This window comes from Stegostoma tigrinum, chromosome 12, assembly GCF_030684315.1.
Source record: "Stegostoma tigrinum isolate sSteTig4 chromosome 12, sSteTig4.hap1, whole genome shotgun sequence".
Classification (NCBI taxonomy): Eukaryota; Metazoa; Chordata; class Chondrichthyes; order Orectolobiformes; family Stegostomatidae; genus Stegostoma; species Stegostoma tigrinum.
The window spans coordinates 40,370,914-40,396,476 of record NC_081365.1 but is presented as its reverse complement, the minus strand read 5'-3'; the positions used below and the strand labels follow the sequence as shown (position 1 = coordinate 40,396,476).

Sequence of the window (25,563 nt, the reverse complement as noted above, 5' to 3'; positions counted from 1 at the left end):
ACAGCAGTCTCGTCCTCTCAGTCCACAAGAGAGTGGGTTTTTATTGTGTTCGAGATGTAAGCTGGTTCACTGAGCTGTAAGGTATGTCCCCAGATGTTTTGTCACCTTTTTTTTTTATTTGAAAAAATATACTTTATTCATAGAATGTACAAAAAATAAAACATTTATACACCTACCCAGTCATGCAAGCCACTCCAGGTTACCCAGGGGTACGTACACCAACAAAAGGGAAAAAAAAACACAAAACAGAGAAAAAAAAACAAAGCAAAGAAGCCGCCCCGGCAGTCGTCACCCCGCACAGTCCCAGTTGGCCCCCTGACCAGTTGGGGAAGGCGCCAGCTGGGCCCAGTTACCAGATAGGATTCTTTTCCCTTTTCTGGACGAGGGGGCTCATACGGTGGTCTTTCCCCACCGCGCCTTGGCGGCGGCTGCCCCAAGCTTTAGCGCGTCCCTCAGCACGTAGCCCTGGACCTTGGAGTGCGCCAGTCTGCAACACTCGGTCGGGGTCAGTTCTTTCAGCTGGCAGACCAGCAAGTTGCGGGCAGACCAAAGAGCGTCTTTCACCGCATTGATGGTCCTCCAGGCGCAGTTGATGTTGGTCTCGGTGTGCGTCCCCGGAAAACAGCCCGTAGAGCACGGAGTCCCGCGTCACGGAGCTGCTCGGGACGAACCTCGACAAATACCACTGCATCCCCCTCCAGACCTCCTGCGCATAGGCACACTCCAGAAGGAGGTGATCAACAGTCTCGTCCCCCCCGCAGCCACCTCGAGGGCAGCGTGCGGTGGTGCAGAGATTCCGGGCATGCATAAAGGATCTCACTGGCAGAGCCCCTCTCACCGCCAGCCAAGCAATGTCCTTGTGCTTGTTTGAAAGTTCTGGCGATGAGGCATTCTGCCAAACGACTTTGGCAGTCTGCGTGGGGAACCACACGACGGGATCCACCCTCTCCTTTTCCCGAAGGGTCTCGAGGATACGACATGCTGACCACTGCCTGACCGCCTTGTGGTCAAAGGTGTTTCCTTTCAAAAATTTCTCCACGAAGGACAGGTGGTACGGAACGGTCCAACTACTCGGAGCGTTCCGCGGCAACAAGGCCAGGCCCATCCTTCGCAACACCAGGGACAGGTAGAACCTCAGTAAGTAGTGACACTTGGTGTTTGCGTACTGAGGATCTACGCACAGCTTGATGCAGCCACACACAAAGGTAGCCATCAGGGCGAGGGTGGCGTTCGGTACGCCCTTTCCCCCATTTCCCAGGTCTTTGTACATGGTATCTCTGCGGACCCGGTCCATCCTCGACCCCCAAATGAAGTGGAAGATGGCCCGGGTGACCGCAGCGGCGCAGGTCCAGGTAATAGGCCAGGCCTGCGCCACATACAACAGTACCGAAAGCCCCTCGCACCTGACAACCAGGTTCTTACCCGCGATGGAGAGGGACCGGAGCGTCCACCTGCCCAGCTTCTGCTTAAATTTGGAGATACGCTCCTCCCAAGTCTTAGTGCATGCCCCAGCTCCACCAAACCAAACACCCAGCACCTTCAGGTAGTCTGTCCTGACGGTGAAGGGGATGAAGGAGCGGTCGTCCCAGTTCCCGAAGAACATGACCTCGCTCTTACCCCTATTGACTTTGGCACCCGAGGCCAGTTCAAACTGGCCGCAGATGTCCAACAGCCTACTCACCGACCGACGATCGGTGAAGAAGACGGCGACATCATCCATGTACAGGGAGGTCTTGACCTGAAGGCCTCCGCTGCCTGGGATAGTCACGCCCCTCAGGCTCACGTCCTTCCTGATGGAGGCGGCGAAGGGCTCCACACAGCACACGAACAAGGCAGGAGAGAGCGGGCAGCCCTGCCTGACTCCAGATCTAACAGGAAAACTGTCTGATTCCCACCCGTTGATCGAGACTGCGCTAACGATGTTGGCGTAGAGCAGCCGGATCCAATTGCGGATGCCCTCCCCGAACCCCAATTTGGAGAGGACGTCCCTCATGTAAGCATGAGAGACCCTGTCGAAGGCCTTCTCCTGGTCCAGGCTGACGAGGCAGGTGTCCACCCGCCTGTCCTGTACGTAGGCGATCGTATCCCTGATGAGCGCGAGGCTCTCAGCGATCTTCCTGCCCGGCACAGCACAGGTTTGGTCAGGGTGAATCACTGACTCCAGGACAGACCTGACCCGGTTGGCAATGACCTTGGCCAGGATTTTGTAGTCCACGTTCAAAAGTGAAATGGGACGCCAATTCTTAATTTCTTCCCTCTCCCCCTTCCTCTTGTAAATGAGGGTGATGATGCCCTTCCTCATGGACTTGCACATTTCCCCTGCCCGAAGCGCACTATCGTACACCTCCAGCAGGTCCTGGCCGACCAGGCCCCACAGAGCAGAATACAGCTCGACCGGTAAGCCATCACTTCCGGGAGTCCTATTCCTCTGCAAGGACTTGAGGGCTCTGGCCAGCTCGTCCAGGGATATCGGCCGGTCCAGCCACTCGCTCGTGCCGTCGTCTAAGACCTCCGTGATAGACGACAGGAACGACTCGGAGGCCGTGCTGTCCGTGGGCTTCGTGTCGTACAGTCCGGCATAGAAGGATCTGCTGATCCTCAAAACGTCGGGCCGAGACGACGTCACCGAGCCGTCGTCCTCCTTCAGCCGGCTAAGCACAGAGCTCTCTTTGTGCACCTTCTGAAAGAAGAAACGCGAGCACGTCTCGTCCTGCTCCACGGAGCGGACCCTGGACCGGAAGATTATCCTGGAGGCCTCCGCAGCGAAGAGCGAGGCTTGCTGGCCCCTCACCTCGCGGAGGTCCTCCGTGACATCGACCCCCATCAACTGCAGAAGGAGCAGGTTCTGCACCCTTTTCTGGAGTCGCGACAGCTTTCCCCGCCTCTCTCTCGCCTTCCGAACACCCTTGAGGACAAAGAACCTCTTGATGTTCTCCTTCACCGTATCCCACCAGTCGCCTGGAGACTCAAAGAGGGGTTTCACGGTTCTCCAACCGGCGTACTCCCTCTTAAGCTCCTCGACGTTCTCTGGGGTCAACAGAGTCGTGTTGAGCTTCCACGTCCCCTTGCCGGCCGCTGGTCGTCCTGTAAGTGACAGTCGGCCAACAGGAGGCAGTGGTCAGAGAAGAACACCGGCTCGACACCAGTGGATCTGACCGAGAACGTCCGTGACACAAACAGGAAGTCTATCCTTGAGCGGATAGACCCGTCTGGCCGCGACCAGGTGTACCTCTGCTGCGCTCCGTCTGCAGGGGCGCTGAAGACGTCGAGCAGCTTGGCGTCCTTCACCGTGCCCATCAGGAATCTGGACGTGACGCCCAGTTGAATCCCCCCACCCGCTGTCCCCACGCCGGATCTTCCATCTGCATCAATGATGCAGTTGAAGTCTCCGCCTAGGATGACCGGCCTGGACGTAGTCAGCAGGGGTGGAAGCCGCTGCAGGACGGCCAACCGCTCACTCCGTACCACTGGGACGTACACGTTGATCAGCCTCAGGGGAGCGTTCCTGTAGGTGACATCAGCCACTAGGAGGTGCCCCCCCACCACCTCCTGAACTTGAGAGATGGTGAAGTTGTGCCCCCGCAGCAGAATAGCCAGGCCCGAGGAGCGACAGTCGTTACCCCCCGACCAGATCGAAGGCCCACAGGTCCAGGCGCCGGACCATTTCCCGTACCTGCCGAGGTGCGGTATCCCGTACTCCTGCAGAAACAGGAGGTCCGCCTTGATGGTGGTCAGGTAGGCCAATGTGGACACACATCTCGCGGTTGACTTGACGCTGCGCACATTAATGCTCGCAATTCGTACCCCCATTGTGGGCAGTGACCGCAGTACCCTCCCCAAGTCCAAGGTCCAGCCCCTCCATCTGTCCCTTCATGCCCATTGCCCGGGCTAACTGCTGGACGCTCTCTGGGCTCAGGAAACCGTCTGTGCTGCCTTCCGGGTGGCATCCCCCCGTCAGGGGTGCGGAGGCAGGAGGGTCCGGCTCCGGATCAGGCTGGGGACGTGCTGTTTCCTCCTTCCCGCCTGGAAGTTCCGGGGGGCCCTCCAGTGCTCCAGCGGCGCTTGACTGGGTGTCGGAGTGAGCCTCAGGACGCCTCCCGTCACCTGGAAGCGGGGTGCTGCTTTCCTTCCCCCTCGAGACCTTTAACTTCTGCTTCGGGTGGGCCCTCTCCGAATCCTCCTCGTCAGAGGAGCTCTTATAGCCCCCCTGTAGCTGTCTCTTCCCTCCTGATTGTTGCGGTTCCTGGGCCCGTCGACGCACCTTCCTCCTCACTTTCCGGACTGTAGTCCACTCCCCTGGGTCGCCTGTCACCGCCTCCATTGGCTCCGGGTTGTCGGGGGGGATCGGAGCCTGCAGGGGTGCTTTGCTGGCCTCGGGCCCATCCTGCAGGGCTGGGCCCTCCTGCACGGCCTGGCCCTCCTGCACATTAGTGGGGTCCTTGCTGGGCCCTGGTGCCTTCCTCTCCTCCGGGGGGGCTGGCCCCGCATTTCCCCTGCCGGCGACCTGGGCGTAGGTGGTACCCCGCCGCGGGCATGCCCTATGGAAGTGGCCCGCTTCCCCGCAAAGGTTGCAGCTTCTCTCTCGTGGGCAATCCTTTGCCAGGTGTCCCTCCTCCCTGCAGTTCCTGCAGATGGTGACTTTGCAGTCGGCCGCCATGTGACCTGACCTACCACAGGCATGGCAGACTTTAGGTTGCCCTGCATAGGTCAGGTAGCCCCTGCTCCCGCCGATCGCGAAGCTGGACGGTGGGTGTGCGACATTCCCGTCTGCGCCCATCCTCAGCGTCACCTTGACCTGCCTCTTACTCGTCCAGATGCCAAAGGGGTCCACGATGTCAGTTAGGTCCCCTTCCACCTTCACATACCTTCCGAGGAAGGTCAGGACATCAACTGCTGGCACATGCGGGTTGTACATGTGTACAGTCACCATACGGCTCCTCTGTGCTGGCATCACAAACAGTGGGACAGCGGTCAATACAGAGAGGGGGCCCTCACCTCCTTTCTCCTTGAAAACCTCCAGGAAGCGCTCGCAAAGCTTGGCACTCCGGAAGGTCACATCGTAAAAACCCCCTCCGGGGAAATCCTGCAGGCGGTAAATGTCCGCAGCAGCGAACCCACAACAGTCCAACAGGACGCTCTTCACGAAGAAGGTGCGGTCCACAGGTGCACCTTCACCCACCTTCTTTACAGAAACACGGATGGTGTTCCGGACCCCCTGACCTGGGGCACGAGCACTTGCCGCAGCCATCGTTGCAGGTTGGCTGCTCCCCTGAACCAGCGTTAGGCCGAAGCCAGCATTAAGATCCACTGGTCGCGAGGGTGCACAGCCAACCCGACGTCCTCCTTTCACCTCCAAGATAGCACTCTCGTCCTCTCGGTCCACAGAAGAGTGGGTCTTTATTTTGTTCCAGATGTAAGCTGGTTCACTGAGCTTGAAGGTTTGTTCCCAGATGTTTCGTCACCATTCTAGGTGACATCAACAGTGAGCCTCCGACGAAGGGCTGGTGTTATGTCCCGCTTTCTATTTATCTGGTTAGGTTTCCTTGGGTTGGTGATGTCATTTCCTGCATTGGTGATGTCATTCATGTACCATCCACCATCCCCTGAGAAAAAGAACAGGAAATGACATCACCAGCAAGGGCTACCTGACCTATGCAGGCCAACCTAAAGTCTGCCATGCCTGTGGTAGGTCAGGTCACATGGCGGCCGACTGCAAAGCCACCATCTGCAGGAACTGCAGGGAGGAGGGACACCTTGCAAAGGATTGCCCACGAGAGAAAAGCTGCAACCTTTGCGGGGAAGCGGGCCACCTCTATAGGGCATGCCCGTGGCGGGGGACCACCTATGCCCAGGTCGCCGTCAGGGGCAATGCGGGGCCAGCCCCCCCGGAGGAGAGGAAAGCACCAGGGCCCAGCAAGGACCCCACTAATGTGCAGGAGAGCCAGGCCATGCAGGAGGGCCAGGTCGTGCAGGAGGGCCCAGCCCCGCAGAATGGGCCCGGGGCCAGCAAAGCGCCCCTGCAGGCTCCGCTCCCCCCCCCGACAACCCGGAGTCGATGGAGGCGGTGACAGGTGACCCAGGGGAATGAACGATGGTCCAGAAAGCGAGGAGGCAGATGCGTTAGCGGGCCCAGGAATCGCAACCATCAGGCAGGAAGTGGCAGCTACAGGGGGGCTATAAGAGCTCCTCTGACGAGGGGGATTCGGAGAGGGCCCACTCGAAGCAGAAGTTAAAGATCTCGAGGGGGAAGGAAAGCAGCACCCCGCTTCCAGGTGATGGGAGGCATCCTGAGGCTCCCTCCGACACCCAGTCATGTGCCGCTGGGGCACTGGAGGGCCCCCCGGAACTTCCAGGCGGGAAGGAGGAGACAGAGCGTCCCCAGCCTGACCCAGAGCCGGACTCTCCTGCCTCCGTACCCCCGATGGGGGGAGGCCACCCGGAAGGCAGCACGGACGGTTTCCTGAGCCCGGAGAGCGTCCAGCAGTTAGCCCGAGCAATGGGCATGATGGGACAGATGGAGGGGCTGGACCTTGGATTTGGGGAGGGTACTGCGGTCACTGCCCACAATGGGGGTATGAGTTGTGAGCATTAAGGTGTGCAGCGTCAAGTCCACCGCAAGATGCGTGTCCACGTTGGCCTACCTGACCACCGTCAAGGCGGACCTCCTGTTTCTGCAGGAGTGCGGGATACCGCACCTCAGCAGGTATGGGAAATGGTCCGGCGCCTGGACCTGTGGGCCTTCGATCTGGTCAGGGGGTAACGACTGTCGCTCCTCGGGCCTGGCTATTCTGCTGCGGGGGTGCAACTTCACCATCTCTCAAGTTCAGGAGGTGGTGGGCGGGGCGCCTCCTAGTGGCTGACGTCACCGACAGGAACGCTCCCCTGAGGCTGATCAACATGTACACCCCAGCGGTACGGAGTGAGCGGTTGGCCGTCCTGCAGCGGCTTCCACCCCTGCTGGCTACGTCCAGGCCAGTCATCCTAGGCGGATTCCTGATGGGCGTGGTGAAGGACGCCAAGCTGGTCGACGTCTTCAGCGCCCCTGCAGACGGAGCGCAGCGGAGGTACACCTGGTCGCGGCCAGACGGGTCTATTTGCTCAAGGATAGATTTCCTGTTTGTATCACGGGCGTTCTCGGTCAGGCCCACCGGCGTTGAGCCGGTGTTCTTCTCTGACCACTGCCTCCTGCTGGCCGACTGTCACTTACAAGATGACCAGCCGGCCGGCAAGGGGACGTGGAAGCTCAACACGACTCTGTTGACCCCAGAGAACATCGAAGAGCTTAAGAGGGAGTACACCGGTTGGAGAACCGTGAAACCCCTCTTTGAGTCTCCGGGCGACTGGTGGGAGACGGTGAAGGAGAGCATCAAGAGGTTCTTTGCCCTCAAAGGCATTCGGAAGGCGAGAGAGAGGCGGGGAAAGCTGTCGCGACTCCAGAAAAGGGTGCAGAACCTGCTCCTTCTGCAGTTGATGGGCGTCAATGTCACGGAGGACCTCCGCGAGGTGAGGGGCCAGCAAGCCTCGCTCTTCGCTGCGGAGGCCTCCAGGATAATCTTCCGGTCCAGGGTCCGCTCCGTGGAGGAGGATGAGACGTGCTTGTGTTTCTTCTTTCAGAAGGTGCACAAAGAGAGCTCTGTGCTTAGCCGGCTGAAGGAGGACGACGGCTCGGTTACGTCGTCTCGGCCCGACATTTTGAGGATCAGCAGATCCTTCTATGCCGGACTGTACGACACGAAGCCCCCGGACAGCACGGCCTCCGAGTCATTCCTGTCGTCTATCACGGAGGTCTTAGACGACGGCACGAGGGAGTGGCTGGACCGGCCGATATCCCTGGACGAGCTGACCGGAGCCCTCAAGTCCTTGGAGAGGAATAGGACTCCCGGGAGCGACGGCTTACCGGTCGAGCTGTATTCCGCTCTGTGGGACCTGGTTGGCCAGGACCTGCTGGAGGTGTACGATAGTGCACTTCAGGCAGGGGAAATGTGCAAGTCCATGAGGAAGGGCATCATCACCCTCATTTACAAAAGGAAGTGGGAGAGGGAAGAAATTAAGAATTGGCGTCCCATTTCACTATTGAACGTGGACTACAAAATCCTGGCCAAAGGTCATAGCCGACCGGGTCAGGTCTGTCCTGGAGTCGGTGATTCACCCTGACCAAACCTGTGCTGTGCCAGGCAGGAAGATCGCTGAGAGCCTCGCGCTCATCAGGGATACGATCGCCTACGTACAGGACAGGCGGGTGGATACCTGCCTCCTCAGCCTGGACCAGGAGAAGGCCTTCGACAGGGTCTGTCATGCTTACGTGAGGGACGTTCTCTCCAAATTGGGGTTTGGGAAGGGCATCCGCAATTGGATCCGGCTGCTCTACATCAACATCGTTAGTGCAGTCTCGATCAACGGGTGGGAATCGGACAGTTTTCCCGTCAGATCTGGAGTCAGGCAGGGCTGCCCGCTCTCTCCTGCCTTGTTCGTGTGCTGTGTGGAGCCCTTCGCCGCGTCCGTCTGGAAGGATGTGAGCCTGAAGGGCGTGAATATCCCAGGCAGTGGAGGCCTTCAGGTCAAGACCTCCCTGTACATGGACGATGTCGCCGTCTTCTTCACCGATCGTCGGTCGGTGAGTAGACTGTTGGACATCTGCGGCCAGTTTGAACTGGCCTCGGGTGCCAAAGTCAATAGGGGTAAGAGCGAGGTCATGTTCTTCGGGAACTGGGACGACCGCTCCTTCATCCCCTTCACCGTCAGGACAGACTACCTGAAGGTGCTGGGTGTTTGGTTCGGTGGAGCTGGGGCATGCACTAAGACTTGGGAGGAGCGTATCACCAAATTTAAGCAGAAGCTGGGACAATAAAATGTGAGGCTGGATAAACACAGCAGGCCCAGCAGCATCTCAGGAGCACAAAAGCTGATGTTTCGGGCCTAGTCCCTTCATCAAAGATGGGGATGGGGAGAGGGTTCTGGAATAAATAGGGAGAGGTGGGGCGGCAGACCGAAGATGGAGAGAAAAGAAGATAGGTGGAGAGGAGATCATAGGTGGGGAGGTGGGGAGGGGATAGGTCAGTCCAGGGAAGACGGACAGGTCAAGGAGGTGGGATGAGGTTAGTAGGTAGGAGATGGAGGTGCGGCTTGGGGTGGGAGGAAGGGATGGGTGAGAGGAAGAACAGATTAGGGAAGCAGAGACAGGTTGGACTGGTTTTGGGATGCAGTGGGTGGAGGGGAAGAGCTGGGCTGGTTGTGTGGTGCAGTGGGGGGAGGGGACGAACTGGGCTGGTTTTGGGATGCGGTGGGTATCAATGTGGACTTCACCAGTTTCAAAATCTCCCCTTCCCCCACCGCACCCCTAAACCAGCCCAGTTAGTCCGCTCCGCCCACTGCACCACACAACCAGCCCAGCTCTTCCCCTCCACCCACTGCATCCCAAAACCAGTCCAACCTGTCTCTGCCTCCCTAACCTGTTCTTCCTCTCACCCATCCCTTCCTCCCACCCCAAGCCGCACCCCCATCTACCTACTAACCTCATCCCACCTCCTTGACCTGTCTGTCTTCCCTGGACTGACCTATCCCCTCCCTACCTCCCCACCTATACTCTCTCCACCTATCTTCTTTTCTCTCCATCTTAGGTCCGCCTCCCCCTCTCTCCCTATTTATTCCAGAACCCTCACCCCATCCCCCTCTCTGATGAAGGGTCTAGGCCCGAAACGTCAGCTTTTGTGCTCCTGAGATGCTGCTTGGCCTGCTGTGTTCATCCAGCGTCACATTTTATTGTCTTGGATTCTCCAGCATCTGCAATTCCTATTATCACTGAAGCAGAAGCTGGGCAGGTGGACGCTCCGGTCCCTCTCCATCGCGGGTAGGAACCTGGTTGTCAGGTGCGAGGGACTTTCGGTACTGGCCTATTCCCTGGACCTGCGCCGCTGCGGTCACCCGGGTCATCTTCCACTTCATTTGGGGGTCGAGGATGGACCAGGTCCACAGGGACACCATGTACAAAGACCTGGAAAATGGGGGAAAGGGCGTACCGAACGCCACCCTCGCCCTGACGGTTACCTTTGTGTGCGGCTGCATCAAGCTGTGCATAGATCCTCAGTACGCAAACACCAGTGTCACTACTTACTGAGGTTCTACCTGTCCCTGGTGTTGCGAAGGATGGGCCTGGTCTCGTTGCCGCGGAACGCTCCGAGTAGTTGGACCGTTCCGTAGCACCTGTCCTTCGTGTATAAATTTTTGAAAGGAAATCCTTTGACCACAAGGCAGTCAGGCAGTGGTCAGCACATAGTATCCTTGAGACCCTTCGGGAAAAGGAGAGGGTGGATCCCGTCGTGTGGTTCCTCGCAGACTGCCAAAGTCGTTTGGCAGAATTCCTCATCGCCACAACTTTCAAACAAGCTCAAGGACATTGCTTGGCTGGCAGTGAGAGGGGCTCTGCCAGTGAGATCCTTTATGCATGCCCGGAATCTCTGCACCACCGCACGCCGCCCTCGAGGTGGCTGCGGGGGGACGAGACTGTCGATCACCTCCTTCTGGAGTGTGCCTATGCGCAGGAGGTCTGGAGGGGGATGCAGTGGTATTTGTCGAGGTTCGTCCCGAGCAGCTCCGTGACGCGGGACTCCGTGCTCTACGGGCTGTTTCCCGGGACGCACACCGAGACCAACATCAACTGCGCCTGGAGGACCATCAATGCGGTGAAAGATGCTCTTTGGTCTGCCCGCAACTTGCTGGTCTGCCAGCTGAAAGAACTGACACCGACCGAGTGTTGCAGACTGGCGCGCTCCAAGGTCCAGGACTACGTGCTGAGGGACGCGCTAAAGCTTGGGGCAGCTGCCGCCAAGGCGCGGTGGGGAAAGACCACGGTATGAAACCCCTCATCCAGAATAGAAAAAAGGGCCCTATCTGGTAACTGGGCCCAGCTGGCGCCTTCCCCAACTAGTCAGGGGGCCAACTGGGACTGTGCGGGGAGACGACTGCCGGGGTATTTTCTTTGCTTTGTTCTTTTTTCTTCTTTGTTTGTTTTTTTCCTTTAGTTGGTGTACGTACCCCCGGGTAACCCGGAGTGGCTTGCATGACTGGGTAGGTGTGTAAATATGTTTTATTTTTTGTACATCTTATGAATAAAGTATATTTTTTCGAATAAAAAAAAGGTGATGAAATGTCTGAAAACGAACCTTCCAGCTCAGCGAGCAAACTCACATCCAGTACCTCAACCTGAGCTACAAATCTTCTCAAAACTCACTATCATGTCGCTGAATTTGTGATTACTGGAAACTTTAATAAAATGTAATTAATAGGACTGACAAGGCCCAAATGTGGGTCAAGCACCAAATCAGCATTAGGCAATGCTTCTGGTCATGGTTACGCACTCTACCTTCTACTCGTACATTCATGACATTCCCCATTCTGGCAATTATTACATATAGCACTTGGGGCTGAGCTGGAATTGGCTGAAAGCTAGAGAGTCTGGATTACAGCAATCTCTGCACAAGGAGCAGGATTGTGCCAAGCTTTAGAACCTTCTACTTTCCCTTTACAGCTCAGAATTGAGTTTTATAAACTCTGATAATGCTATAGCTCCCTGCTGATTCCAGTGACTAATTCATTTTTGACTGACACACTGTACAGTTTTTACCGTAAATAATTGAGTGCCTCCCATCACTTACATGTTACACTATATATTCAGTAATTATGCAGCTTGTTCTCTTTTTAATTTTGTCCTTTAGATATCTCTTCAAAATAGTAGTGTTCAGAGTCTCTTCTGGTTGGAGAGAATTTGGAACACAGTATTGAACACTGCGACTGTCATGTCTAGAGGGCTGGAGGTGATTGATTTTTCGGTGCTAGAGTGTATTAATAGCTTTGATCATTATGCTCAAACAGATTGAACATTCGTCTCCCTAACAAACTGTTTGTGTTGTGCTTTTACATGCACACAAAATCACCAGATAAGTAATTTTTCAGTTTTTAGATGACACTTCTTTGAAAATATATGTGACACTTAAGCAAATTCAATTTGATTCTACTCTGGAAACACGATCGCAAGCATTGAATAATTCAACACTCTGGCAAGCAGATTCATAGATTACATCTATTTCTCATGCTTTGTATTGTTCAAGTTCTTACAATTTCATTCCAACTTGCTGAATACAAAACTAATCTTGCCACTAGCCTGGAACTACTAATTGCCCATGCCAACCTCAGCAATGCCATTCTCAGGTAAAATAGTATCAGAGATAATGGGAACTGCAGATGCTGGAGAATCCAAGATAATAAAATGTGAGGCTGGATGAACACAGCAGGCCAAGCAACATCTCAGGAGCACAAAAGCTGACGTTTCGGGCCTAGACCCTTCATCAGAGAGGGGCTGGGGTGAGGGTTCTGGAATAAATAGGGAGAGAGGGGGAGGCGGACCGAAGATGGAGAGAAAAGAAGATAGGTGGAGAGAGTATAGGTGGGGAGGTAGGGAGGGGATAGGTCAGTCCAGGGAAGACGGACAGGTCAAGGAGGTGGGATGAGGTTAGTAGGTAGATGGGGGTGCGGCTTGGGGTGGGAGGAAGGGATGGGTGAGAGGAAGAACCGGTTAGGGAGGCAGAGACAGGCTGGACTGGTTTTGGGATGCAGTGGGTGGAGGGGAAGAGCTGGGCTGGTTGTGTGGTGCAGTCGGGGGAGGGGACGAACTGGGCTGGTTTAGGTTATCATTGTGGACTTCACCAGTTTCAAAATCTCCCCTTCCCCCAGCACACCCCTAAACCAGCCTAGTTCGTCCGCTCCCCCCACTGCTCCACACAACCAGCCCAGCTCTTCCCCTCCACCTACTGCATCCCAAAACCAGTCCAACCTGTCTCTGCCTCCCTAACCTGTTCTTCCTCTCACCCATCCCTTCCTCCCACCCCAAGCCGCACCCCCATCTACCTACTAACGTCATCCCACCTCCTTGACCTGTCCGTCTTCCCTGGACTGACCTATCCCCTCCCTACCTCCCCATCTATACTCTCCTCTCCACCTATCTTCTTTTCTCTCCATCTTCGGTCCGCCTCCCCCTCTCTCCCTATTTATTCCAGAACCCTCACCCCATCCCCCTCTCTGATGAAGGGTCTCGGCCCGAAACGTCAGCTTTTGTGCTCCTGAGATGCTGCTTGGCCTGCTGTGTTCATCCAGCCTCACATTTTATTATCTTCCATTCTCAGGTAACTCTGAATTCATGATGACGTTTGATCTTAATTGCCAATGTGGAAACTCAACTGAATCAATGGATCAAAAATCTAAACTCATTGCTGGTGCACCTCTTCCCCTTGCACTGCACCAATTCAAGAATTCAGCTTACCTCCATCATCTTAAGGACCAATCAGCATGAGCAGCAAATACTAGCTCAACCAGTGATGCCAACATCTTGTAAATTAATGAAAAAACAGATTTAAGGAAAAGGCTTACATTAGAGCAGAAAGAATTATAAGACTGAAGAATTGGAGGATTCTAAAAATAATAACCAAACCAACTTTTAAAGGAAAAAATGGAATAGGTACCTGTATATTTTTTGGAGTCTAGAAGAATGAATGTCATGCGAATAGTGAGCTAAAATGTCATGGATATAGAGATTTAGCCATGATCTTATTTTATGGTACACCAACTTGAGGGTTCCTCACTTACATCTTAAACTCTTCTGATTTCAGTACCAGCTGCTTGGGATGGCAATGCTCAGAAAACCTGTTTAAATACAAAAACAGGATTCAGCTGCAGTTTCTGCTAAACAGTTGGTAACATCTTTGTTCATATCCAAGATCATTAACAAATGCAACCAACAGTTAACTTTCACATCGAACATGACATCTGGCAACTCTTTCCTTTTAAAATAAATATTCAACTTGACTAAATGTGGAAACTCAACAAAACGCAGCCACTTGTCAGTACAGCGTTTCTCCATATTAAGTTGCCACATTTTATGTATTTTTGCATTAATGTTAGACAATTAACGAGTCCTGAATTTATGTTGGCATTAGGAGATTTGTGTTAACATTTTTACTGGAGGGTTGCGCTGTCCATCAGAGCCATTTTGATATGACCTCTCCTGCTCACTAACCTTTTTGGACATGGCTGATCTTCCCTCTCTCTGATCCTTCAGGTCACTATCAGCCTTCCCCCTTGCTGAATCTCCCTCTTGAAAACTCATCTGGTTGACCCTGTCTGTTGCTGCTGACTTTCCCAATTGCTGCCTCTACAAATTGCATCTTACCTTAGTAATACCACAACTTGAAATTGTCCTTCTGCTTCTTTTTAATCAATTCACCAGTGCTTGATCAGATTCAAGGCTCAGGAGAGGGAGTTGGAAGATAGTGAGAGGGAGACAAACACAATCAGCAGTGACTGGGAGAATTGGGTAAAGGGAGAGACATCAAATTGGAGAGGCAGCAAGCCAGGGGGTAGAGAATGGGAGAGATGCAGAGAATCAGAAGCTATGGAGCTAGCAAGGCAATGATAAGTGGAAAGCCAGCATATTCTTATTTTTAAAGTATTGTTTTCTGGGAACTATTTTGTTTCCCAGCAATAAGAATTTAACAAAAGGCATTTCAATTTAAGAAAGACTGCTGATAGCCCTGGGAAGCTCTCAGTAACATGTGCAGAACACATATGCACAATGTCAAAAACAAAATTGCTAGAAAAGCTCAGCAGGTCTGGCAGCATCTGTGAAGAGGAGACAGAGTTAATGCTACAGGTCCGGTGACCCTTCCTCAGAACTTTGTTTCTGATTTACAGCATCCACAGTTCTTTCAGTTTTTATTATGTATGCATAGTGTCCCTGCAGTGCTGCCAAAGAGGTCATCTGTCCTGCTCACTCATAATGATTGTGTTTATTTGCGCTCACATTTTTATACTGGCAGGGCATTTCACAAAGTGTGCCATGCAAAACTTTCCGCATGAGTGATAAGAACTTTCAGACGGTGTCAGGAAACACAGTCTTTCATTTTACAGAGTATTGAGTTTTAATATTTTCATCAGATAAGGATGTTCCTGGAGAATCTAACTACACTTCTCTATTAGTTGCAAAGGAACAATTTGACTCACTTAGTGTTGTTTCATTGAAAGTTGCACTTTTCAGGAATGTGACTACAAGATTGAGTGAGGATTTGCGTATGGACATGTTGCCTCATTTCCCATGGCTGAGGCAGCCCTGCTGGATCTTTGATGAACAGTCACAGACAGGGCTATCAGAGGGTCCAATACCCAATGGCTAGCAGTGAAAAACCATTTCAGCAGTTAGCGCGGGGATTTGAGCTCAATGCCTCTCCCCCTGCAGGTGCCACAGGAAACAATAGGAGATATTAGTCCAAAGATAGTTATTCTCCAGGAATGTGAACATGGATGTTTGACTTAGGGATAGACAATAAACACTGGCCATCCCAACAATGTCCACACCCAATGCTTTGTAACGTTAAATAAAATGTATTTGCTAACTCCGCTTTCTTATTTTTCCTGTTATTACATCCGGAATGGCAGCTCCCTGTTTTACTTGTTTCAAGGTGAATGCCAAAGCATGAGTGGAGTCATTGTCACAGCTGAAAGACATGCTGTGAAGGTGCTGGTGTTGGACTGGGGTGGACAAGGTCATAAATCACATGACACCAGGTTATAGTCCAACAGGTTTATTTGAAAGCACAAGCTTTTGTAGCAGTGCTCCTTCGCCTGATGAAAACTTGTGATTTCAAATAAACCTGCTCAATTATAACTTGGTATCATGTATCTTCTGACCAGCTGAAAGATGTTTTGTAATGGGATTGGGACAGCAGTGGTGGGAAGTGGAATTGTCTTTCATTTTTCTCATTTCTGGTCAGAATAACTTTCAAGTTGGCATCTCTGGTAAACGTGGCAGCAGTACTGATCTGAAGGTGCTCAAGAAGGTGGCTTGCCACCTCCCTATCAAGGGCAGTTAAGGATGCGTAATAAACAATGGCCTTGCCAATGATGCCCACAACCGATGAGTGAATAATGTTGTTTTGCCATTTATTCAGTTATTTCTCTCCTAATTCTTATCATCTCAAAGTGCATCACGGTGAGAAATAAAGCCTTTATCTAGATGTCGGTTGGCTCAGTTCACTGGACAGCTGCTTTGCGAGTGATGTGAGCAGGGTGGGTTCAATTCCTACATCAGCTTACCATGAAAATTACCACCTTCTCAAATTTGCCCCTCACATGAGGTGTTTTAACCCCCAAATTAAAGTTACCTCCAGTTGTCTCTCTGTAAAGTTCCCTGGGACTGTACGTACTGATTTCCAGAGAACGCATCATACTCATACTGAGATTACAGCTATCAGCTGAACCTGTCTTGTTGCAAACAAATTCAGAGGCTTCTTGTCAGTGCTGATACTACTAATACATATATCATATTTTAACTGACTGTTCCATAGTATAGTAGTGATATCCCTGAGTCCAAAAAATCCTTATATTCAACAAATCTTGTATTTTATCCGCCAGTCCACTCGTGCTTTTCTACTTACCCATGCCTTGGATCCAAAGTCATTCCAGATTCCAGTGCTTGCTTTAACTTTAACTTAGATTGTAAGGTTGATATATTTTAGTGCATTTTAAACATGCATGAAGGATAGAGGAAGAGAACAGAAGTGTCATAACTCTTCAGTAGCTTTTACTATCTGAGCAATTGAAATGATGCTTTCCCTCTCCAGAATCTATGTTAAATTACGGATGGTGCAGGCGCTGTCATTTAAAAATGTAAATTGGATTAGTAAGTGCCTCAATAATAGGAAACAAATAAAAGATTGCCAGTGGTAATAATTCTAATTGGGCAGCTGTGACCAACACAGTTCCCTAGGGACAGCCCAAAGGCCGGGGTTGTTCCTAAAATCCATTAATAACCTCGACAAGCATTGTAAGAATACATTGTGTTTATGGAAGCTAGCAGCTGATGTGGGAAAGTAACAAAAGGACTGAAATTTAGCCAAGCACACAGTGGTTGTGGACATACCAAGATGGAAAATTAGTGAGTGATCTTAAAATATCAGCACAATTGACAGGCATCATATTTAATACAGGCCAGGAAAATCTGGGTCAATCTTATGCACCTCTTAAAAAAAAACCCTCCAATTTATACTCCCTTTCACAATCTCAGGATGTCCCAAAGTGCTTTACAGACAGTGAAATGCTTTTAAAGTGGTCTTTGTTATAATGTAGGAAACATGATAATTTCCAGAAAGCAAGCTCCCACAAAGAGCAATATAGTTGAGGTAAGATAAATTGCTGTCTGTAATGTTGATTGAAGGACTGAAATTGGTCAGTGAACAGTGTTGTGGCTGTGAGACTCACTGTTATAACTCGTAGAGGAGGAGCTGATGATGCCCTTTGACAGCATTCCTTCGACCTCCAACCTCCAGTTTGAGATGCATCAATGAATGTGTACTTGTCATAATTACCAGTATTTCCCCTCAATCACTGCAGTGCAATACAACCTGCCTCCCATAGCCCCTAATGCCACACTCTGCTCTAGATAGTCTGTTCAATACTTTCTCTCTCTCGCTGTTAGCACTTGGCACTACTGTCATACCTTGAAATGCAAAAATTATGGGAATGAATAATGCAAGGATGAATAGTTAGGGGCATGATGAATGACGAGAATAAGCGACATATCTTGAAGGGTTCTTGGCCCTTCTTTTGTTACTACTTGTCTTGTTTAAGTCTCATCTTCACACATTATTCATAGCAAAGTGTTAATGATTTCCATAGATCAGGCTAGATGGCTCTTTCTCGTGGAGTCACCAACACTTACACAAAGGAGAATGGGAAAGGTATTAAGCTTGCTCAGAAGAGGTAGCTAACTTAAAGAAGAGACAAAGAAACTGCAGATGCTGGAATTCATGGTAGACAAACATGAGGCTGGAAGGACACTTCAGGCCAGGCAGCATCTGCAGGAAAGGAGCAGCCAACATTTCGGCTATTCCATTTCTTCAGGATTCAGGGAATACCAGAAATATTGACTGCTCCTTTTCTCGAGATGCTGCCTGGCTTCTGTGTTCATCCAGCCTCCTGTTTGTCTAACTTAAAGAAGAACTTGAATCTAGCCTTGCGTCAGCATATGCAAATGAATACATTGAAGACTCAAACCAGCAGAAACCAATGTGTATGTACTGGCCGATTTTCCAAAGAGCTTGCTCACAATGGTAGAAAGAAGGGGAAAGACCAACTTAAACCTGTACACATTGATGCATGTCACAGAGGTCATGCAGTCACATGGAGTGAATGCTCAGTTCCATTAACAGACTGTTGGAGTTCACAAGGGAGTCCAGAAAAATGTGACAAATGTAACAATTTGAAAAAGAACAAGCAGAAGGTGACAGGGAGGGACCAGGAGTTACAATATAGTGCTGTAATAGTGTATTGGCGAGTAGGGTTAGATCAGGGAAGAAAGCATGTTAAAAAATTAGCTTAAAAGCGCTTTACTAAATACACAAAGAATTCATAACAAACCAAATAACTCCAGTAATGGCACAATTGGATACGAGTGAATTTGACCAACCAGTCATGACCTGGTTTAGGCATGGCTATAAAATGACCAATGTTGAAAACTAATCACTCCAAGATATTTGATGCTTTTGCTGGACCTGGCACTCCCACAGCAGCATTATCCATAGAGACAGCGATGAGATCAGACAGAACATGAGCAGAATCCTCTGCCCTTCATTCCAGTCTGCATGTGATCTCTGCCTGATTTTCCTCTGTTTGCCTGTGTATCTCTGTCAACTCATTAATGGCTGAGTACAGAGGCTCATCATCTCATCTGGGCCCTGCTCTCGGCAATCTGCTGAGTGTTAAAGACCTTGGCTGCTTCTTGCTTATCTAGCTGTGGGCTTGTGTTAGTTCTGTGTTCACTAGAATGTGACCCTATGCTGAGTCCAGACAAACTGCCCGCCGAGGTGAATGTCTGTGCACTCTCTCGAGGGTGGGGAGGAAGGCCTAGATGATGCATTCTCTGAGAATCACAACTACCCCTTCTCAGAGATGTGATGTGAGGAGCTGGTAAAATGTGTCTAAGGGTTGAATGCTTACTTGGGAGTGGAATCTGGAAATTGCATAAAGAAATAAAGATTTGTCAGTGTGCATACTGCCATTGCTACCCAAGTTTTCACTGAGGCATTGGTACTTATGGTGCAGCTGTGAGGTTACCTTACTGAATAGTTATAGATATACAGTCTCCCCTCAGCAACGGCATGATCCCCTCCCAACAATGGCTCTCTTGCTGGCTTGATGGTCTGGCCTGTCAAAGGGGACCAGGAGTCTTACATCAGGCATCCACTCACCTCACTCCTCTCTCCATCTGCCATGTCCATGCTTATTGTGCTTGTTCGTCTCCTGCTGAAGGAGAGCAATAATAAAAGACAATTGCATAGTTACATGAGCACTGTGCCTGCACTGACAGGTACGGATAGAGCTGTAAGTTCCCAGGGCTGTGACTGTCACTGTGCGTGTATGTGGTACAGAGAATGTGAGGTGTCAGAAGGCTCTGAATGAAACGTTGTTAAGTGACATCAAAGAGCTACATTTGATGAAAACAACAAAGTAAGAGATGTGTCTGGGATACCTGTGAGGCGCTCATCCTGATATCTACTTTTGTGGATTCGTTCTTGACTTACACAAGCCTTTGTTGTCAAACTATCAGATATTTGTGTTGGCCTGACCGTACAGAAAAGTCACAGGGCTGAAGATATGTGAGCTACTGACTGTTGTGGCATTTTCATGTTTCAGTATCAATTCTGACTAATATCAGAGAGTTGTGCCACTGTGGTGGAAGTAGTGCTATATTGATAGTGTCAATAAAGTGCCAAGCATTGAAGAATCTGACAGTTCTCAGCAGTGACAACCTTTCAATGCTACCTAATGCTCATATAGGCATGAACTATTAAGTAACAATGTGGCACTCTGAATCTTGTCAGTATGTATGTATTTGTATGCTTTCTTCACATTTTCCTTGGTGCCAGTGTTATACCATCCTGTCCGTCACCTGTTTTTTGTTCTGGAATTTGCCTTGGTCTTTGGAACTACATTTCCTGCCCATGTGCCAAATACTCTTCAGTGCTTTATAGATAACATAAAAAGATGGTAGCTTTCTGGTAGGTGCAACAAATCATATCTGTTACAGATTTTATTGGTTGGTGCACTTTACTGACTGGAACAATAATGTTGGCTGTACCTGAAGCATGTGATTGCTGTTGGCCTGCCAACATAATTTCATACCTGTGTCTAGCCTCAATGATGTACCAGCGATGTGGACCTTTATCTTGCCAAAAAGATCTTTCACAAAGGCTTTAATTGATGACTAACTCAATAAGCATCTCTGGCACTTTCTATCTAGAAGTTCTGCAATTGTACAGGACGTTGGTGAGGCCACCTTTGGTGTACTGTGTACAGTTCTGGTCAACTTCTATAGGAAGGATATTATTAAATTGGAGAGGGTGCTTAAATGATTTACCAAGATGTTGACGGGAGGGTTTAAGTTATAAAGTTAGGCTGGGTGGGCTGGGACTTTTTTCCCTGGGGTTGGGGAATTCAAAACTAGAAAATTTAAGGTGAGAGGAAAGAGACTTAAAAGGGACCTGAGGGGTAACTTTTTCACACAGAGAGTGGCTCATGTGTCGCATGAACTGTCAGAGGAAGTGATAGATACGGATACAGTTACTATATTTAAAAGATATTTGGGCTGGGACATGATTAGGAAAGATTTAGAGGGGTATGGGCCAATCACAGATAGGTGGGACTAGTTTGGTTTGGTATAATGGTCGGAGTGGACAAGTTGGAGCAAAGACTCTGTCCTGTGCTGTATGATTCTATGACCACTGTTGTTACCATGGTATGAATAGCCTCCAAGAAGGTGTTTAATTGTATGTGGCAATACTTATTGTCTTCCAAAAGGTGAAGAATTGGATATGGATCAGTAACACGGAAGGAAATTGGGGCCCCAGTGCTGCTTTGCACCAGGTTCCTGCTCCCATCCCCAGCACCTGACCCCTGCTCAGCAGCCCCACCTGCAACCTAAGCACAGCAGCCCCAACCTGACTCGAGTATAGTGGCCCTTCCCTGGCCCCAGCCGACATCCCACTCCCTAGAGCCCTGGTCTCCAGTTGTTGGACCCTGATATACTTCCCTGTCTAGATCACTGATGTAGATATCATGGTATTGAAAAATCCAATTGACATTTCTCAAAGAACATAAGAAACATGTGCATGAATAGGCCATCGTGACCCTCATGACTGCCCCACCATTCAATAAAATCAATGCCAAACTGCCCCAGGCCTCGACTCTTCTGTACCAGTCCTGCCAGCTTCCTGATATATCAAAAATCTATCCACCTCTTCTTGGAATGTTTTCTGTGATCTACCCTCCACAACGCTCTGGGGTTATTTTTTATTTGCTGGTGGGATGTGGGCACTGCTGGCTGACCAGCATTTATTGTCCATCCCTAGTTGCCATTTAGAAGGTGGAGGTAAGCTACGTTCTTGAATCACTGCAGCTCATTTGCTCTAGGTAGACCCACAATGCCATTAGGGAGGGAATTTCAAGATTTGAACCCATTTTTTTTCAAAGACCCAAAGTAGCAGGGAAAGAATTCCAAACATGCACTACTTTCTGGGAGAAGAAATTCCTTCAGATCTCACTTTCAAATGAATGTCTCCTAATATTGCAACTATTCCCCTAGTTCAAAACTCCCCACTCATGGAAACATCATCTCAATATCTACCCTGTCAAGCCCACTCAGAATCCCCTATATTTCAATAAGATCAACACTCTAAACTGTAATAAATAAATAAATGACTAACTTGTTTAACCATTCTCGGTTAATCAACCTCTTCATCCCAAGAATCAGCTTAGAGAATCTCTTTAAACTGCCTCTGATGTAATTAAAGATAATAAAATGTGAGGCTGGATGAACACAGCAGGCCAAGCAGTATCTCAGGAGCACAAAAGCTGACGTTTCGGGCCTAGACCCTTCATCAGAGAGGGGGATGGAGTGAGGGTTCTGGGATAAATAGGGAGAGAGGGGGAGGCGGACCAATGTGGTATACTGCATCCACTGTACATTCCACATTAAGCAGAGGTTCACCTGCACATCTGCCAATGTGGTATACTGCATCCCCTGTACCCGGTGTGGCTTCCTCTACATTGGGGAAACCAAGTGGAGGCTTGGGGACCGCTTTGCAGAACACCTCCGCTCAGTTCGCAACAAACAACTGCACCTCCCAGTCGCAAACCATTTCCACTCCCCCTCCCATTCTTTAGATGACATGTCCATCATGGGCCTCCTGCAGTGCCACAATGATGCCACCCGAAGGTTGCAGGAACAGCAACTCATATTCCGCCTGGGAACCCTGCAGCCCAATGGTATCAATGTGGACTTCACCAGTTTCAAAATCTCCCCTTCCCCCACCGCATCCCTAAACCAGCCCAGTTCGTCCCCTCCCCCCACTGCACCACACAACCAGCCCAGCTCTTCCCCTCCACCCACTGCATCCCAAAACCAGTCCAACCTGTCTCTGCCTCCCTAACCTGTTCCTCCTCTCACCCATCCCTTCCTCCCACCCCAAGCCGCACCCCCATCTACCTACTAACCTCATCCCACGTCCTTGACCTGTCCGTCTTCCCTGGACTGACCTATCCCCTCCCTACCTCCCCACCTATACTCTCTCCACCTATCTTCTTTTCTCTCCATCTTCGGTCCGCCTCCCCCTCTCTCCCTATTTATTCCAGAACCCTCACCCCATCCCCCTCTCTGATGAAGGGTCTCGGCCCGAAATGTCAGCTTTTGTGCTCCTGAGATGCTGCTTGGCCTGCTGTGTTCAACCAGCCTCACATTTTATTATCTTGGATTCTCCAGCATCTGCAGTTCCCATTATCTCTGATGTAATTATATCCTTTCTTTAGTTAAAAAAGGACCAAAACTATATCTTGTACAGTTGCAACAAGACTTTCCTGTTTTTAAACTACAACACCCTACAAATAAAAGCCAAAACTCCACAAATTACTAACTACACCTTCACAATAATTTCTTTGGCTTTCATGCTCCAGAACACCCAGAGCCCTCTTTGCTGCACTACTTTGGAGTCTCTCTCTATTGATTTTTTGCCCACTCACTCAAACTATCTATATTCTCTTGAAAATTCCTTCTGTCCTCAAGCCCTCTCACCAATTTTTATATCATCAGCAAATTTGGATAGATTGCTCTCTGCAGTTTCCACAAACCTCTTCCCGCCACTACTCACATTGAGACGCTAGGACTGAACTTGTAGCATTCCACTGGTTACATCTTTGTATCCTGAAAAAGACCCATTAATCCTGACTTTCATCTTCGGTGTGTTAAGTGATCCATAATCTATTCCAATACATTGCATCTCATACTTTGAACTTCTGTCTTGTACAATATCTTTTTATGTAGCACCTTATTGAATGCTGCTGAAAATTGAATATGTTACATTACTTGCTCCCCTTTAATCAACTATGCTCGTAATGCCTTCAAAGAATTCTAGTGAATTTGTGAAATATGATTGCCTCTTCATAAAACTATGTTGTCTCTGATTATGTTAAGATTTCTAAACTCCCTGTAATTTCTTCTTTAATAATGGTCTCTACCATTTTCCCAATGATGAATGGTAGGATTATAGTTTCTTACTTTCTGTCTCACTCCTTTCTTGTACAGGGTGTCACATTGGCATATTTCCAATCTACTGGAAAGCTCCTGGAATCCAATGAATTCTGAAATATTTTAACCACTATTTCCACTATCTGTGCAGCCAATTCTTTTAAAATACTTGGTTATAGGTCATCAGGTGCTGAGAACTTGTCTGCTTTTAGTCCCATTTGTTTATCAAATACTTTGTTCCTCATGATGTAAACTGTTACAACACTTTCCTCCAATTAGACCTTGCTTGTCTGATATCTTTAGGATGCTTACGATGTCCTCACCATGAAGACCAACGCAAAATATCAGTTTAAATTATTGTCCTTGTTCTCCATTATCAATTCCCTAGTTGCAGGTCCCACATAGTCTTCTCTTTTATACCCATATAAGGTGTAGATGTTTGTTTTTAAACTTCTTACCAATTTACTTGCATGATCAATTTTTCCCTCTCTTTAATAGTCTTTGAATTCCAATCCTCTGGTCTACCACAATTTTTGCCATTTTGTGTGGTTTGAAGCTGTCAGTCTCCCTCAAACATGCAACCATGTTAAATATCCGACACCATGTATATGTTGTGTGTAATAAATATTGGCAACTTTCAACAGGTTGTTGCAGATTTAATTCATGCATGTTTACTAGATACAAATACAATTTTATTTTAGATGGAAATTTTGAAGGCAAATGGAATATTGAGGGATATAAAATAATCTATAAAACCTAGGAAATCTTGGAATCTATATTGGGTATGAAATTGTGATTTTGTTACTGCATTTGAACACCAGAAGAAAATTCAAAGGGCAACCCAGATATAAGTTTTGAATTAGTGAACTGTGAACTTTGAAGTGAAGAAGCTTTCTTTAAGTTAATTGTGAAATAAATACTGCTTAGTAGGCACAAAGTGAAGGCGATTGAAGTTTCAATTTCAGAAATAATATCAATGGGTAACTTATTTGCATGGAACCAGAAAGCAACTGGTGAATATAATTCTAAGGGAAATGACAAGCCCAGGATTGTTTCTTTCTTGCATCAAAAAAAGGTTCATTTAAGGAATTGATTGTCACATAATCAAACAAATGAAGAATTTAAAAGATGCAGGTGTAGTATCTGAAATAACTGAATGGATAAAGAGTGGAAGTTGTGAATCCACTGCTGAGTGATGAAAATAGCTTCTGTCAGTCATGACCATGGGTTAAGTGACTGGGCAATTTTGACGAATTGAATAATTTCTCAATTAATTACTAAGACCACTGTACCATTTCTACAAATCAACTTGATGATCAGCTTTAAATTATTGTTTTGATATCTTCTATTCCACAGACTAATTTATGAAAGGTAAATCTTGCAACTATTTCTCTTGACCTCGGTACAGACTGGTTTATATTGCACTAAATAACGAAGTGATCATATAAATCAGCTTTTAAAAGAAAGTTTCAGGGAATAAACTTTCTTCTTTGCAATTGAATACATTTATAATGTATATAAGTAGATAAATTAATTTAGCTCCATTTTGCACAAATTGTAGATGGATGGAAATTGAAGACAAAATAGTTTGCATTTAAAGCTGCATTTAAAGAAAGGAAATATTAGAGATTATTTTGATAGTATGCAACTGTGGAGAACTTCCTATTGTTGAGAATCTAACAAAGGAAATACTGACCTGAATGTTATGTTTCTTCCAGATAGCAAGCAGGGTAGTTGCTTCTGTATAGGCCAGGTAATGCAAGAATTACTTCAAATTAAAATTGAACAATTGTGGCAGTGAGGATAGAATCCACTTAATGTAATTGCAATTTCATTATTTCTGGTGTTGGCCATCCCACTACATTGCTCTCACACTGTGAAATTACAATTGCAGATTGAACTTCAAATAGTAAATATGGATAATGATTCATTAGTATGTTATT

General features: G+C 48.9%; 1 protein-coding gene across 3 annotated transcripts in view; it reads left to right on the top strand.

Moving 5' to 3' along the window:
• Positions 1-25,563, top strand: part of mab21l3 (mab-21-like 3) — a 113,532-nt gene that overhangs the window by 24,000 nt on the left and 63,969 nt on the right. The gene's annotated exons all lie outside the window — the stretch shown is intronic.